Here is a 14,902-nt window from a genome sequence, read left to right on the forward strand (position 1 = left end):
TGTAAATAATATAATGAGCTGTCACTGGAATAATTTTAATAGCTGTCGGACGAGTGGCTTAGAAATGACAGCAGTCTAAAGTTGGTTGTTGTTTTTCATCTCACCTTGTATGTGGTAGCTGTATCTGAACCGACTTTCTCCAAATTTGATGTACTTGCTTATAGACTGTATTCGATCGGATGCACTAAAAAACTCCAGACTTCTGGGCAGATATTTGCCATTTGGCGCACAATTAACCCGAAATCGGTTGATGATATATATGGGGGTACATCCAAATCTGATCCAATCTTGATAGAATTTAGCAGAGGTATTTCCAAATTTGATGTACTTGCTTCTAGATTAAATTCGATCAGATTTACCAAAATTCAGGTCATTAGGACTTATATTGGCCATTTGGTTCACAATTAACCCGAAATCGCTTGAAGATATATGGAAGCTATATCTAAATCTGATAGGATTATCAGCAATATCCATAGGGTTCGTCCTTAGGCCAAACAAATATTGTTTGAAAAATTTAATTTCAATCAGATAATAAATGCGACCTGCATTTATATGTGGACGGACATGGATAAATCGACTCAGAAAGTGATTCTGTGAAGATCCCAAAAAGTAATTATGGCTCTATCTCGCTTCCTTTTCCCTGTTACATACAAATGCACGTAGACATAATACCCTTACCACTATGTGGTGTATGATATTAAAATAAACAAGTTAAAAAGTAGCAAGTTCGGCCGGGCCGACTTTTGAAATTTCAATTCAATTATCAAAAACTAAAATCCTTAAAAAATTCTGTTAGAATTTAAAAATCCCGAATATAACGGCTATTGGGGTCTATACGACGTGGACCTACAGGGGCCTTGTTTGTCATAAGCCATTACCATATTCAAATTCGAAACTTGAAATAAACGGTGAACAATGTAGCTAAAATCATCAAAATATCGTATATAGGGAGGTACCGTTATATCGGAGCTGTGCGAAGATCTGGACCAGCATACACAATTATCTGTCACAGGCTGTAGTTCCCATTACGAACTCTAAATACGTAATTTGAAACAATTCTGGTGAATAATGACGCTAAAATCATCAAAATACCGAATATTGGGAGGTACCGTTATATGGGGGCTATACGAAGACGTGAACCTGCAAAGACAATTTTTTGTCATAGGCTGTAGTATCCATTTCGAATTTAAAATACCAAATTTGAAACAATCCGTTGAATAATGTCGCTAAAATCATGAAAATACCGAATTTTGGGAGGTACCGTTATATGGGGGCTATACGAAGACGTGAACCTGCAAAGACAATTTTTTGTCATAGGCTGTAGTATCCATTTCGAATTTAAAATACCAAATTTGAAACAATTCCGTTGAATAATGTCGCTAAAATCATCAAAATACCGAATATTGGGAGGTGCCATTATATGGGGGCTATATGAAAACGTGAACCTACATGGCCCATTTTCAATACCAAAAGTCCAGCAGACATAAAATAAATTTGAGTAAAATTTTATCAGACTACTTCAATTCGTTCGGAAGCTAGAATGATTTCTATAGACGAATAGAAGGGCAGACGGACGGAAATCGCTAAATCGACTTAGAATTTTATGCTGATCAAGAATATATATGCTTTGCTGGGTCTCACATGAGTATATCGAGGTGTTACAAAAGGAATGACAAACTTAATATAAAAAACAAGTAAAAAAGCAGTAAGTTCGGCCGGGCCGAACTTTGAATACCCTCCACCATTTGGAACGAATTAGAAAATTTTCAAAAAAATAAAATCCAATAAAAATTCTTTTAAAATTCTTAAAATATCTAATATAGGAAGGTGCCGATATATGGGGGGATATACGATATTGTGGACCTATAAAGACAAATCTATGTCTGCGTGTAAAGTACTCACAAGGAACTTCGTGTGTGGATTTTCAGACAATACGATTGGAAAATGTGGCTAAAATCATCAAAATACCGAATATCGCGGGGTACCGTTATATGGGATCTATGCGTTATCGTTAACCTATATAGAGAATTCTCTGTCGGTGGGTAAAGTGCTCACAAAGAACCCCTTGTGTACAAAGAACCACTTCTGACCATTCCGTTGAAACATATGGCTAAAAACATCAAAATACCGAATATCGGGGGGTACCGTTATATGAGGGCTATACAATATCGTGGATCTATATAGATAATTCTCTGCCGAGGTATAAAGTACCCACAAGGAACTCCTTGTGTGGATTTTCAGACAATTCCGATGAAAAATGTGGGTCAAATCATAAAATACCGAATATCGGGAGGTACCGTTATATGGGGGATATACGATATCGTGGACCTGTATAGACAATTCTCTCTCAGGGGGTAGATTACTCGCAAGGAACTCCTTGTGTCGATTTTCAGAAAATTCCGTTCAAAAATGTGGGTAAAATCTTCAAAATACCGAATATCGGGGGGTACCGTTATATGGGGGCTATACGATATTGTGGACCTATATAGATAATTCTCTGCTGAGGTATAAAGTACCCACAAGGAACTCCTTGTGTGGATTTTCAGACAATTCCGTTGAAAAATGTGGGTAAAATTATCAAAATACCGAATATCGGGGGGGTTCCGTTACATTGGGGCTATACGATATCGTGGACCTATATGGACAATTCTCTGCCGAGGTATAAAGTACCCACAAGGAACTCCTTGTGTGGATTTTCAGACAATTCCGTTGAAAAATGTGGGTAAAATCATCAAAATATCGAATATCGGGAGGTACCGTTATATGGGGGATATACGATATCGTGGACCTACATACACACTTCATTTTGAGGAGGTAAAATGCCCACAAGGGACACCTTTTGTGGATTTTCAGACAATTCCGTTGAAAAATGTGGCTAAAATCATCAAAATACCGAATACCGTGGGGGTACCGTTATATGGGGGCTATACGATATTGTGGACCTATATAGATAATTCTCTGCCGAGGTATAAAGTACCCACAAGGAACTCCTTGTGTGGATTTTCAGACAATTCCGTTGAAAAATGTGGGTAAAATCATCAAAATACCGAATATCGGAGGGTACCGTTATATGGGGGCTATACGATATTGTGGACCTATATAGATAATTCTCTGCCGAGGTATTAAGTACCCACAAGGAACTCCTTGTGTGGATTTTCAGACAATTCCGTTGAAAAATGTGGATACAATCATCAAAATACCGAATATCGGGGGGTACCGTTATATGGGGGCTATACGATATCGTGGACCTATATGGACAATTCTCTGCCGAGGTATAAAGTACCCACAAGGAACTCCTTGTGTGGATTTTCAGACAATTCCGTTGAAAAATGTGGGTAAAATCATCAAAATATCGAATATCGGGGGGTACCGTTATATGGGGGCTATACGATATTGTAAACCTATATAGTTAATTCTCTGCCGAGGTATTAAGTACCCACAAGGAACTTCTTGTGTGGATTTTCAGATAATTCCGTTCAAAAATGTGGGTAAAATCATCAAAATACCGAACATCGGGGGGTACCGTTATATGGGGGCTATACGATATTGTGGACCTATATAAACAATTCTCTGCCGAGGTATAAAGTACCCACAAGGAACTCCTTGTGTGGATTTTCAGACAATTCCGTTGAAAAATGTGGGTAAAATCATCAAAATACCGAATATCGGGGGGGTACCGTTACATGGGGGCTATACGATATCGTGGACCTATATGGACAATTCTCTGCCGAGGTATAAAGTACGCACAAGGAACTCCTTGTGTGGATTTTCAGACAATTCCGTTGAAAAATGTGGCTACAATCATCAAAATACCGAATATCGGGGGGTACCGTTATATGGGGGCTTTACGATATTGTGAACCTATATAGATAATTCTCTGCCGAGGTATAAAGTACCCACAAGGAACTCCTTGTGTGGATTTTCAGACAATTCCGTTAAAAAGTGTGGGTAAAATCATCAAAATACCGAATATCGGGGGGTACCGTTATATGGGGGCTATACGATATTGTGGACCTATATAGATAATTCTCTGCTGAGGTATAAAGTACCCACAAGGAACTCCTTGTGTGGATTTTCAGACAATTCCGTTAAAAAGTGTGGGTAAAATCATCAAAATACCGAATATCGGGGGGTACCGTTATATGGGGGCTATACGATATCGTGGACCGATATAGCCCATCTTCGAACTTGACCTGCCTGCAGACAAAAGGGAGATCTGTGCAAAATTTTAGCTTCCTATCTTAATTCGTTTAGACTGTAGCGTGATTACAACAGACGGACAGACGGACGGACAGGGCTAAATCGTCTTAGAATTTTACGCTGATCAAGAATATATATACTTTGTTGGGTCTAAAATGATTATTTCGATGAGTTACAAACGGAATGACAAAGTTAATATACCCTCCATACCTTTTTTGGTGGAGGGTATAAAAACAAGTAAAAAAGCAGTAAGTTCGGCCGGGCCGAACTTTGAATACCCTCCACCATTTGGAACGAATTAGAAAATTTTCAAAAAAATAAAATCCAATAAAAATTCTTTTAAAATTCTTAAAATATCTAATATAGGAAGGTGCCGATATATGGGGGGATATACGATATTGTGGACCTATAAAGACAAATCTATGTCTGCGTGTAAAGTACTCACAAGGAACTTCGTGTGTGGATTTTCAGACAATACGATTGGAAAATGTGGCTAAAATCATCAAAATACCGAATATCGCGGGGTACCGTTATATGGGATCTATGCGTTATCGTTAACCTATATAGAGAATTCTCTGTCGGTGGGTAAAGTGCTCACAAAGAACCCCTTGTGTACAAAGAACCACTTCTGACCATTCCGTTGAAACATATGGCTAAAAACATCAAAATACCGAATATCGGGGGGTACCGTTATATGAGGGCTATACAATATCGTGGATCTATATAGATAATTCTCTGTCGAGGTATAAAGTACCCACAAGGAACTCCTTGTGTGGATTTTCAGACAATTCCGATGAAAAATGTGGGTCAAATCATAAAATACCGAATATCGGGAGGTACCGTTATATGGGGGATATACGATATCGTGGACCTGTATAGACAATTCTCTCTCAGGGGGTAGATTACTCGCAAGGAACTCCTTGTGTCGATTTTCAGAAAATTCCGTTCAAAAATGTGGGTAAAATCTTCAAAATACCGAATATCGGGGGGTACCGTTATATGGGGGCTATACGATATTGTGGACCTATATAGATAATTCTCTGCTGAGGTATAAAGTACCCACAAGGAACTCCTTGTGTGGATTTTCAGACAATTCCGTTGAAAAATGTGGGTAAAATTATCAAAATACCGAATATCGGGGGGGTTCCGTTACATTGGGGCTATACGATATCGTGGACCTATATGGACAATTCTCTGCCGAGGTATAAAGTACCCACAAGGAACTCCTTGTGTGGATTTTCAGACAATTCCGTTGAAAAATGTGGGTAAAATCATCAAAATATCGAATATCGGGAGGTACCGTTATATGGGGGCTATACGATATTGTGGACCTATATAGATAATTCTCTGCCGAGGTATAAAGTACCCACAAGGAACTCCTTGTGTGGATTTTCAGACAATTCCGTTGAAAAATGTGGGTAAAATCATCAAAATACCGAATATCGGGGGGGTACCGTTACATGGGGGCTATACGATATCGTGGACCTATATGGACAATTCTCTGCCGAGGTATAAAGTACGCACAAGGAACTCCTTGTGTGGATTTTCAGACAATTCCATTGAAAAATGTGGCTACAATCATCAAAATACCGAATATCGGGGGGTACCGTTATATGGGGGCTTTACGATATTGTGAACCTATATAGATAATTCTCTGCCGAGGTATAAAGTACCCACAAGGAACTCCTTGTGTGGATTTTCAGACAATTCCGTTAAAAAGTGTGGGTAAAATCATCAAAATACCGAATATCGGGGGGTACCGTTATATGGGGGCTATACGATATTGTGGACCTATATAGATAATTCTCTGCTGAGGTATAAAGTACCCACAAGGAACTCCTTGTGTGGATTTTCAGACAATTCCGTTAAAAAGTGTGGGTAAAATCATCAAAATACCGAATATCGGGGGGTACCGTTATATGGGGGCTATACGATATCGTGGACCGATATAGCCCATCTTCGAACTTGACCTGCCTGCAGACAAAAGAGAGATCTGTGCAAAATTTTAGCTTCCTATCTTAATTCGTTTAGACTGTAGCGTGATTACAACAGACGGACAGACGGACGGACAGGGCTAAATCGTCTTAGAATTTTACGCTGATCAAGAATATATATACTTTGTTGGGTCTAAAATGATTATTTCGATGAGTTACAAACGGAATGACAAAGTTAATATACCCTCCATACCTTTTTTGGTGGAGGGTATAAAAACAAGTAAAAAAGCAGTAAGTTCGGCCGGGCCGAACTTTGAATACCCTCCACCATTTGGAACGAATTAGAAAATTTTCAAAAAAATAAAATCCAATAAAAATTCTTTTAAAATTCTTAAAATATCTAATATAGGAAGGTGCCGATATATGGGGGGATATACGATATTGTGGACCTATAAAGACAAATCTATGTCTGCGTGTAAAGTACTCACAAGGAACTTCGTGTGTGGATTTTCAGACAATACGATTGGAAAATGTGGCTAAAATCATCAAAATACCGAATATCGCGGGGTACCGTTATATGGGATCTATGCGTTATCGTTAACCTATATAGAGAATTCTCTGTCGGTGGGTAAAGTGCTCACAAAGAACCCCTTGTGTACAAAGAACCACTTCTGACCATTCCGTTGAAACATATGGCTAAAAACATCAAAATACCGAATATCGGGGGGTACCGTTATATGAGGGCTATACAATATCGTGGATCTATATAGATAATTCTCTGTCGAGGTATAAAGTACCCACAAGGAACTCCTTGTGTGGATTTTCAGACAATTCCGATGAAAAATGTGGGTCAAATCATAAAATACCGAATATCGGGAGGTACCGTTATATGGGGGATATACGATATCGTGGACCTGTATAGACAATTCTCTCTCAGGGGGTAGATTACTCGCAAGGAACTCCTTGTGTCGATTTTCAGAAAATTCCGTTCAAAAATGTGGGTAAAATCTTCAAAATACCGAATATCGGGGGGTACCGTTATATGGGGGCTATACGATATTGTGGACCTATATAGATAATTCTCTGCTGAGGTATAAAGTACCCACAAGGAACTCCTTGTGTGGATTTTCAGACAATTCCGTTGAAAAATGTGGGTAAAATTATCAAAATACCGAATATCGGGGGGGTTCCGTTACATTGGGGCTATACGATATCGTGGACCTATATGGACAATTCTCTGCCGAGGTATAAAGTACCCACAAGGAACTCCTTGTGTGGATTTTCAGACAATTCCGTTGAAAAATGTGGGTAAAATCATCAAAATATCGAATATCGGGAGGTACCGTTATATGGGGGATATACGATATCGTGGACCTACATACACACTTCATTTTGAGGAGGTAAAATGCCCACAAGGGACACCTTTTGTGGATTTTCAGACAATTCCGTTGAAAAATGTGGCTAAAATCATCAAAATACCGAATACCGTGGGGGTACCGTTATATGGGGGCTATACGATATTGTGGACCTATATAGATAATTCTCTGCCGAGGTATAAAGTACCCACAAGGAACTCCTTGTGTGGATTTTCAGACAATTCCGTTGAAAAATGTTGGTAAAATCATCAAAATACCGAATATCGGGGGGTACCGTTTTATGGGGGCTATACGATATTGTGGACCTATATAGATAATTCTCTGCCGAGGTATTAAGTACCCACAAGGAACTCCTTGTGTGGATTTTCAGACAATTCCGTTGAAAAATGTGGGTACAATCATCAAAATACCGAATATCGGGGGGTACCGTTATATGGGGGCTATACGATATTGTGGACCTATATAGATAATTCTCTGCCGAGGTATAAAGTACCCACAAGGAACTCCTTGTGTGGATTTTCAGAAAATTCCGTTCAAAAATGTGGGTAAAATCTTCAAAATACCGAATATCGGGGGGTACCGTTATATGGGGGCTATACGATATTGTGGACCTATATAGATAATTCTCTGCTGAGGTATAAAGTACCCACAAGGAACTCCTTGTGTGGATTTTCAGACAATTCCGTTAAAAAATGTGGGTAAAATTATCAAAATACCGAATATCGGGGGGGTTCCGTTACATGGGGGCTATACGATATCGTGGACCTATATGGACAATTCTCTGCCGAGGTATAAAGTACCCACAAGGAACGCCTTGTGTGGATTTTCAGACAATTCCGTTGAAAAATGTGGGTAAAATCATCAAAATATCGAATATCGGGTGGTACCGTTATATGGGGGCTATACGATATTGTAAACCTATATAGTTAATTCTCTGCCGAGGTATTAAGTACCCACAAGGAACTTCTTGTGTGGATTTTCAGATAATTCCGTTCAAAAATGTGGGTAAAATCATCAAAATACCGAACATCGGGGGGTACCGTTATATGGGGGCTATACGATATTGTGGACCTATATAAACAATTCTCTGCCGAGGTATAAAGTACCCACAAGGAACTCCTTGTGTGGATTTTCAGACAATTCCGTTGATAAATGTGGCTACAATCATCAAAATACCGAATATCGGGGGGTACCGTTATATGGGGGCTTTACGATATTCTGAACCTATATAGATAATTCTCTGCCGAGGTATAAAGTACCCACAAGGAACTCCTTGTGTGGATTTTCAGACAATTCCGTTAAAAAGTGTGGGTAAAATCATCAAAATACCGAATATCGGGGGGTACCGTTATATGGGGGCTATACGATATTGTGGACCTATATAGATAATTCTCTGCTGAGGTATAAAGTACCCACAAGGAACTCCTTGTGTGGATTTTCAGACAATTCCGTTAAAAAGTGTGGGTAAAATCATCAAAATACCGAATATCGGGGGGTACCGTTATATGGGGGCTATACGATATCGTGGACCGATATAGCCCATCTTCGAACTTGACCTGCCTGCAGACAAAAGAGAGATCTGTGCAAAATTTTAGCTTCCTATCTTAATTCGTTTAGACTGTAGCGTGATTACAACAGACGGACAGACGGACAGACGGACAGACGGACGGACAGGGCTAAATCGTCTTAGAATTTTACGCTGATCAAGAATATATATACTTTGTTGGGTCTAAAATGATTATTTCGATGAGTTACAAACGGAATGACAAAGTTAATATACCCTCCATACCTTTTTTGGTGGAGGGTATAATAAATCGACTCAGAAAGTGATTCTGTGAAGATCCCCAAAAGGAATTGTGGGTCTATCTCGCTTCCTTCTCTCTGTTACAAACAAATGCACAAAGACATAATACCCTTACCACCATGTGATGTAGGGTATAAAGATGATAAAACGGACTTGAAGCAATTGAAAGTGTCAATAAATAGATTCCTCATCCGATTTGACTTAAGATGGTTTTATAGGAAATATGCTGCAATAACTCCAAACATTTTTATACGCTACACCACAAGGTTGTCAGGGTATTATGTCTTTGTGCAGTTGTTTGTAACAGGCAAAAGGAAACGAGATAGACCCATAGTTACTTTTGAGGATCTCCATAGAATCACGTTCAGAGTTGATTTATGCATGTCAGTCCGTCCATCCGTCCGTCTGTCCATGTATTCTTGTGAACAAAATGCAGGTCGCATTTATTATCCGATTGAGATGAAATTTTGTAAACAACATTTGTTTGGCCCAAGGACGAACCCTATTGAAATTGGAGATAATCGGTAAAAATTTAGATATAGCTCCCATATATATCTTCGTCCGATTTGCCTTTTATTGTGCACCAAACGTGTAATGTCAGCCCGAATAGTATGTAATTTTGCACATACAACCAAATTAGGCCTGAAAATAAGTATGCCAAATTTGATCGAAATCGGTTCAGATATAGCTACAGCTCCCATATATATTGTTCATCCGATTTGTTATTTTTGTCCTCCGCAGCCGTAATATGCACTCTGTAACAACAATATTTGGGGAAATATATCAAATACAGCTCAGAAATAAATTTGCTGAATTTTATCGAGATCGGTTCAGATTTGGATGTAGCTCCCATATATAATTTCGTCCGATTTACCTTTTATTGTGCACCAAACGTCTAATATTTGCCCAAATGGGATGGAATTTGGCACATACGACCGAATTGAGTCTAGAAGCTAGTATGCAAAATTTGGTGAAGATCGGTTCAGATATAGCTATAGCTCCCATATATATTGTTCATCCGATTTGTTGTATTTGTTACCTACAGCCTTAATATGCACTCCATAACAACGATATTCAGGGAAATATATCAAATACAGCTCAGAAATATCCTTGCCAAATTTTATCGAGATCGGTTCTGATTTGGATATAGCTCTCATATATATATCTTTATCTGATTTCAAATTAATTTTGCACCAAATGGGAAATACAAGTCCGAATTTAAAAGATACAAATGCTTCGGCATATTTAGTCTTTTGAATTTTAAATTATAATTATAATCATAGCGTGTATGATTGGATTCTCCCATAAAAACTTTCAATTATTAATTGGAGCTCAACTAAATTAGCAAAGTGGTGTAGGGTATCATAAAATCGGCCTCGCCCGACTTTAGGACTTTCTTTACTGGTTCACTTTCTTTTTGTTTGTTTTTTAATATCCCCTCAATGGCTTCCATCCCAAAGTGAAATTGTCCCCTCCCCCGAAATTTTATTGTGTTTCTAAATTGTTTCCGAAAAACTGTAATTACTGAAATTGCCTGTCACATAAACAATAACAACAAATTACTTGGCTTTTATTTTCTAATAAAAAATACTGACACACGAATTTATTCAACATTTCCTTGTCCTTTTCATTTTAGATCATTACGGATTCCATTGAAAACACAATACTCTTGAATGGTAAGTTGTTTCTTATATTTTTTTCCATTTTCGACAATATTTATTATGCTTTTAAATAATTTGAAAATTTTTACCAACTGGCAATTTTGTAGTTTTTTTCCCAGAGCCATAGAAAAATGAAACCAAGACATATTTACAATTCCGAACCTAAACTTTCTTTTGTTTATAATAATACGCTTGTGTGTGTGTTTGATTGTTTAAACCAAAAATATGTTCAAAAGTTGTGTAAGGAATAACCCCAAAGGAAAAATAAAAACCAAAAGCAATGGTAAACCTTAGAAATGACAAAACTAAACCAAAATGATTTAGATATTGTTTTGTCAGATTTTGGATTGGAAGTGAAGAAGAAGTAGAAGTAGAGACCAGAAATATTTTCTTTTTTTTCTCAGATTTTTGTTTGGCAAATTATTTATGAACGCACATTGTTGGTCTGGCCACTCCACTCCACCCGACCCCAACTCCCCCCTTCCCCAGTAGAAGGAACAATGACAGCAAATATTTCCCTAGACTAGATCAGCAATTCATCCATTTCAATTTATTAGTGGCCAATAGTTTATAGCTTTTGTCTTTGTTGTCACAGCAAAAGGATAACAAAACAACAACAACAACAAAACCGAAAACTATCATTGTTCTTCCATTGGTTTTTTTCATTCAATACAATGTTCCATTCTTTTCGAGTCGGGTTTGTATTTGGCTTTGTTGTTATTTGAAAATAATTTATTATCGTTAGACGACGAACGACCGAACGAAACAAGCCAAAAAGGAATTCTGCCATAAAATATGAACAGCAACAATCAAATACCAGCCAGCTATCCAGCCAGCTAGCCAACAAGCTAGCTAGCCAGCCAACCATCATCATCTACTACTCCTGCCATTTGATGTTCGCTTTGCATACAAACTGAAGCCTGGAAGGGATCAGGATGAAGCCACAAAAGACAAACTTGTCTAAGGATTTTGATTTACAACAGCTAATATCGGATTTTTACATATCAATGATGGGGTGCTGTTGCTTTTCGAAAAAAAAGAGACAAAACGTTATGGCATTCGAATGAATGTGAAGAATAGAAAATTGAAATATTAATACAATAAATTGTGTTGTGATAAATTATTTTGAAAATGTATGTTTTTTCAAAGGGAGGTGTGTATTAAAATTAAATAAACCTTTTTCAAGTATTTTTAAATTAAATGCAACATTTAGACTAATTTTTTTGGAAATTTATCCCACAAGCCTGTTTACTGACATTTGGTGCACCAAATTCTTAAACGTATGAGTGATTTAATATATTTCGTATATTTCATATCACTCATACGCAGAGTTTCGTACCCACCCAGAGTTTTCCTACCCACTTGAAAATTAAATCAAGAAAACAAGCTGTAAAAGCCGAACTTTTAATACTCTCCACCATATGGAACGAATTTGACAATTCTCAAAAACAATAAAATCCATTAAAAATTCTGTTAAAATCTTAAAAATGTCGAATGTAGCTGTTATATTAGGGTCTATACGACGACGTGGATCTGCATAGGTAACATATGTCATAAGCCATTAAAATATTCAAATGCGAAACTTAAAAAAATCGGGAACAATGTAGCTAAAATCATCAAAATACCGAATATCGGGGGTACCGTTACATGGGGGCTAAACGAAGACGTGTAACTGCAGAGACAATTTAATGTCATTGGCGGTAAATAATGTTGCTAAAATTATCAAAATACCGAATATCGGGGGGTACCGTTATATGAGGGCTATACGAAGACGTTGACCTATATGGCCCATTTTCTGTCTTAGGCTGTAGTATCCATTACGAAATTCAAATACCAAATTTGAAACAATTCCGGTGAATAATGTCGCTAAAATCATTAAAATACCGAATATAGGGAGGTACCGTTATATGGGACCTATACGAAAACGTGGACGAACATGGCTCATTTTCTGTCTTAGGCTGTACTGTCCATTACGAACTTCAAATACCAAATTTGAAACAAGTCCGGTGAATAATGTCGCTATAATCATCAACATACGGAATATCGGGAGGTACCGTTATATGGGGGCCATAGGAAGACGTGGATCTGTACAAACAATTTTCTGGCATAGGCTGTATTATCCGTTAGGAACCTCAAATGCCAAATTTGAAACAATTCCGGTGAATAATGTCGCTAAAATCATTAAAATACTGAATATCGGGAGTTACCGTTATATGAGGGGTATACCAAAACGTGGACCTACATGGCCCATTTTCAATGCCAGAAGTCCTTCAGACATAACATACATTTGAGTAAAATGTTATCAATATTCTTCAATTCGTTCGGAAGCTATTGTGAGTTCAATTGTGTGACCAGGAAAATGTTTATATTTTTGGTTCATTTGAACCCCTAACTATTCGTCAACTTAATCGGCATAAAAAAATCAGAAGTTTGCCATTTGTATAATTTGGATTTCGCCTGTAAGTTATTTTCAGCGTTTCGTTAGAATAGAAATGTTTGTATTTTTTCACACAAAAGTAGTGGTCCATTTTATCCGCTGTCCTAAACTCCAACTTCATGCAAGATTTCGTGTCCTTTGGTTTCTATTTGTGACCTTTATAATGGCTGCAAAATCAGGAACATTTTGAGTTGTTAGTCCATTTCAACCCCTAAATGTATTACTGAGCCTAACCCTACCCTAATGAAAATTTTCGTGGGGATCAGACGATAATTGCAATCTGTATATAATAACTTGTGGTGTAAGGTGAATATTTACTATCGGCATCTACGTAACGGTCAGAATTGACCTTTTCGTCCATTTGTGATTTCGCCGGGATTAAAAATATTCGCGGTTAAATGGAAATTTTGACTTTTATTTAACACAAATATTATCTATCTATTTTACCCACTAAATATTACCCGATGACCATCAAAATTGGAAGGCTTCTGTCCAGACCTAAGCTCTAGCCCCATTTTAACTTCCGCGTCGATTCGTCTATAATTGCGACCCATAGAGCAACTTAGAAATCAGGAAAATTTTCAGGTTTTGGTCCATATATACAGGGTGAGATGAAATAACTGCAACCAACTTCAGACTGCTGTCATTTTGAAGCCACTTGTCCGACAGCTGTTAAAATTTTTCCAGTGACAGCTCATTATATCGTTTACAAGCGTACAAAAGCATTTTGGTGAGAATTTTCCAGAAAAAAAAATTATTCGTGATGGAATTCAAGCGTGATAGTGTGATTTTTTTATATTAGGCTGGAAAACCTGGCTATCTTTAGAGCACTCCAGCATTTAAATGTGAATAAATCTTTTGTGTCTCGCACCATCGCTCGTTACCGTGATACTTGTAGTGTAGCCTGATGTCAAGGAAGTGGACGGAAGAAAACAGCAACATCAGCAGAAATGGTTCTAAATGTAAAGAAGCGACTTGATCGAAATCCGCTTCGCAGTGGCCTAAAAAGGGCCCGTGAGCTGTTCCATTTTCCATTCGGCAAATACTGAAAAATAGCTCGGGGTAAAGCCATTGAATTTCCTACAAGTAAAAAACCAGTAAATTCGGCCGGGCCGAACTTTGAATACCCTCCACCATTTGGAACGAATTTGGAAATTTTGAAGAAATAAAATCCTGAAAAAATTCTGTTAAAATTTTAAAAATACCGAATATACCCATTATATTGGAGTCTATACGACGTGGACCTACATAGGCATTGTTTGTCGTAAGCCATTACCATATTCAAATTCGAAACTTGAAATAAACGGTGAATAATGTAGCTAAAATCATCAAAATATCGTATATAGGCGTTATATCGGAGCTGTGTGAAGACCTGGACCAGCATAGACAATTATCTGTCACAGGCTGTAACATCCATTACGAACTTCAAATACGACATCTCAAACAATTTCGGTGGGTATTGTATCTAAAATCATCAAAATACCGAATAT

This window comes from Musca domestica, unplaced genomic scaffold, assembly GCF_030504385.1.
Source record: "Musca domestica strain aabys unplaced genomic scaffold, Musca_domestica.polishedcontigs.V.1.1 18, whole genome shotgun sequence".
Lineage (NCBI taxonomy): Eukaryota > Metazoa > Arthropoda > Insecta > Diptera > Muscidae > Musca > Musca domestica.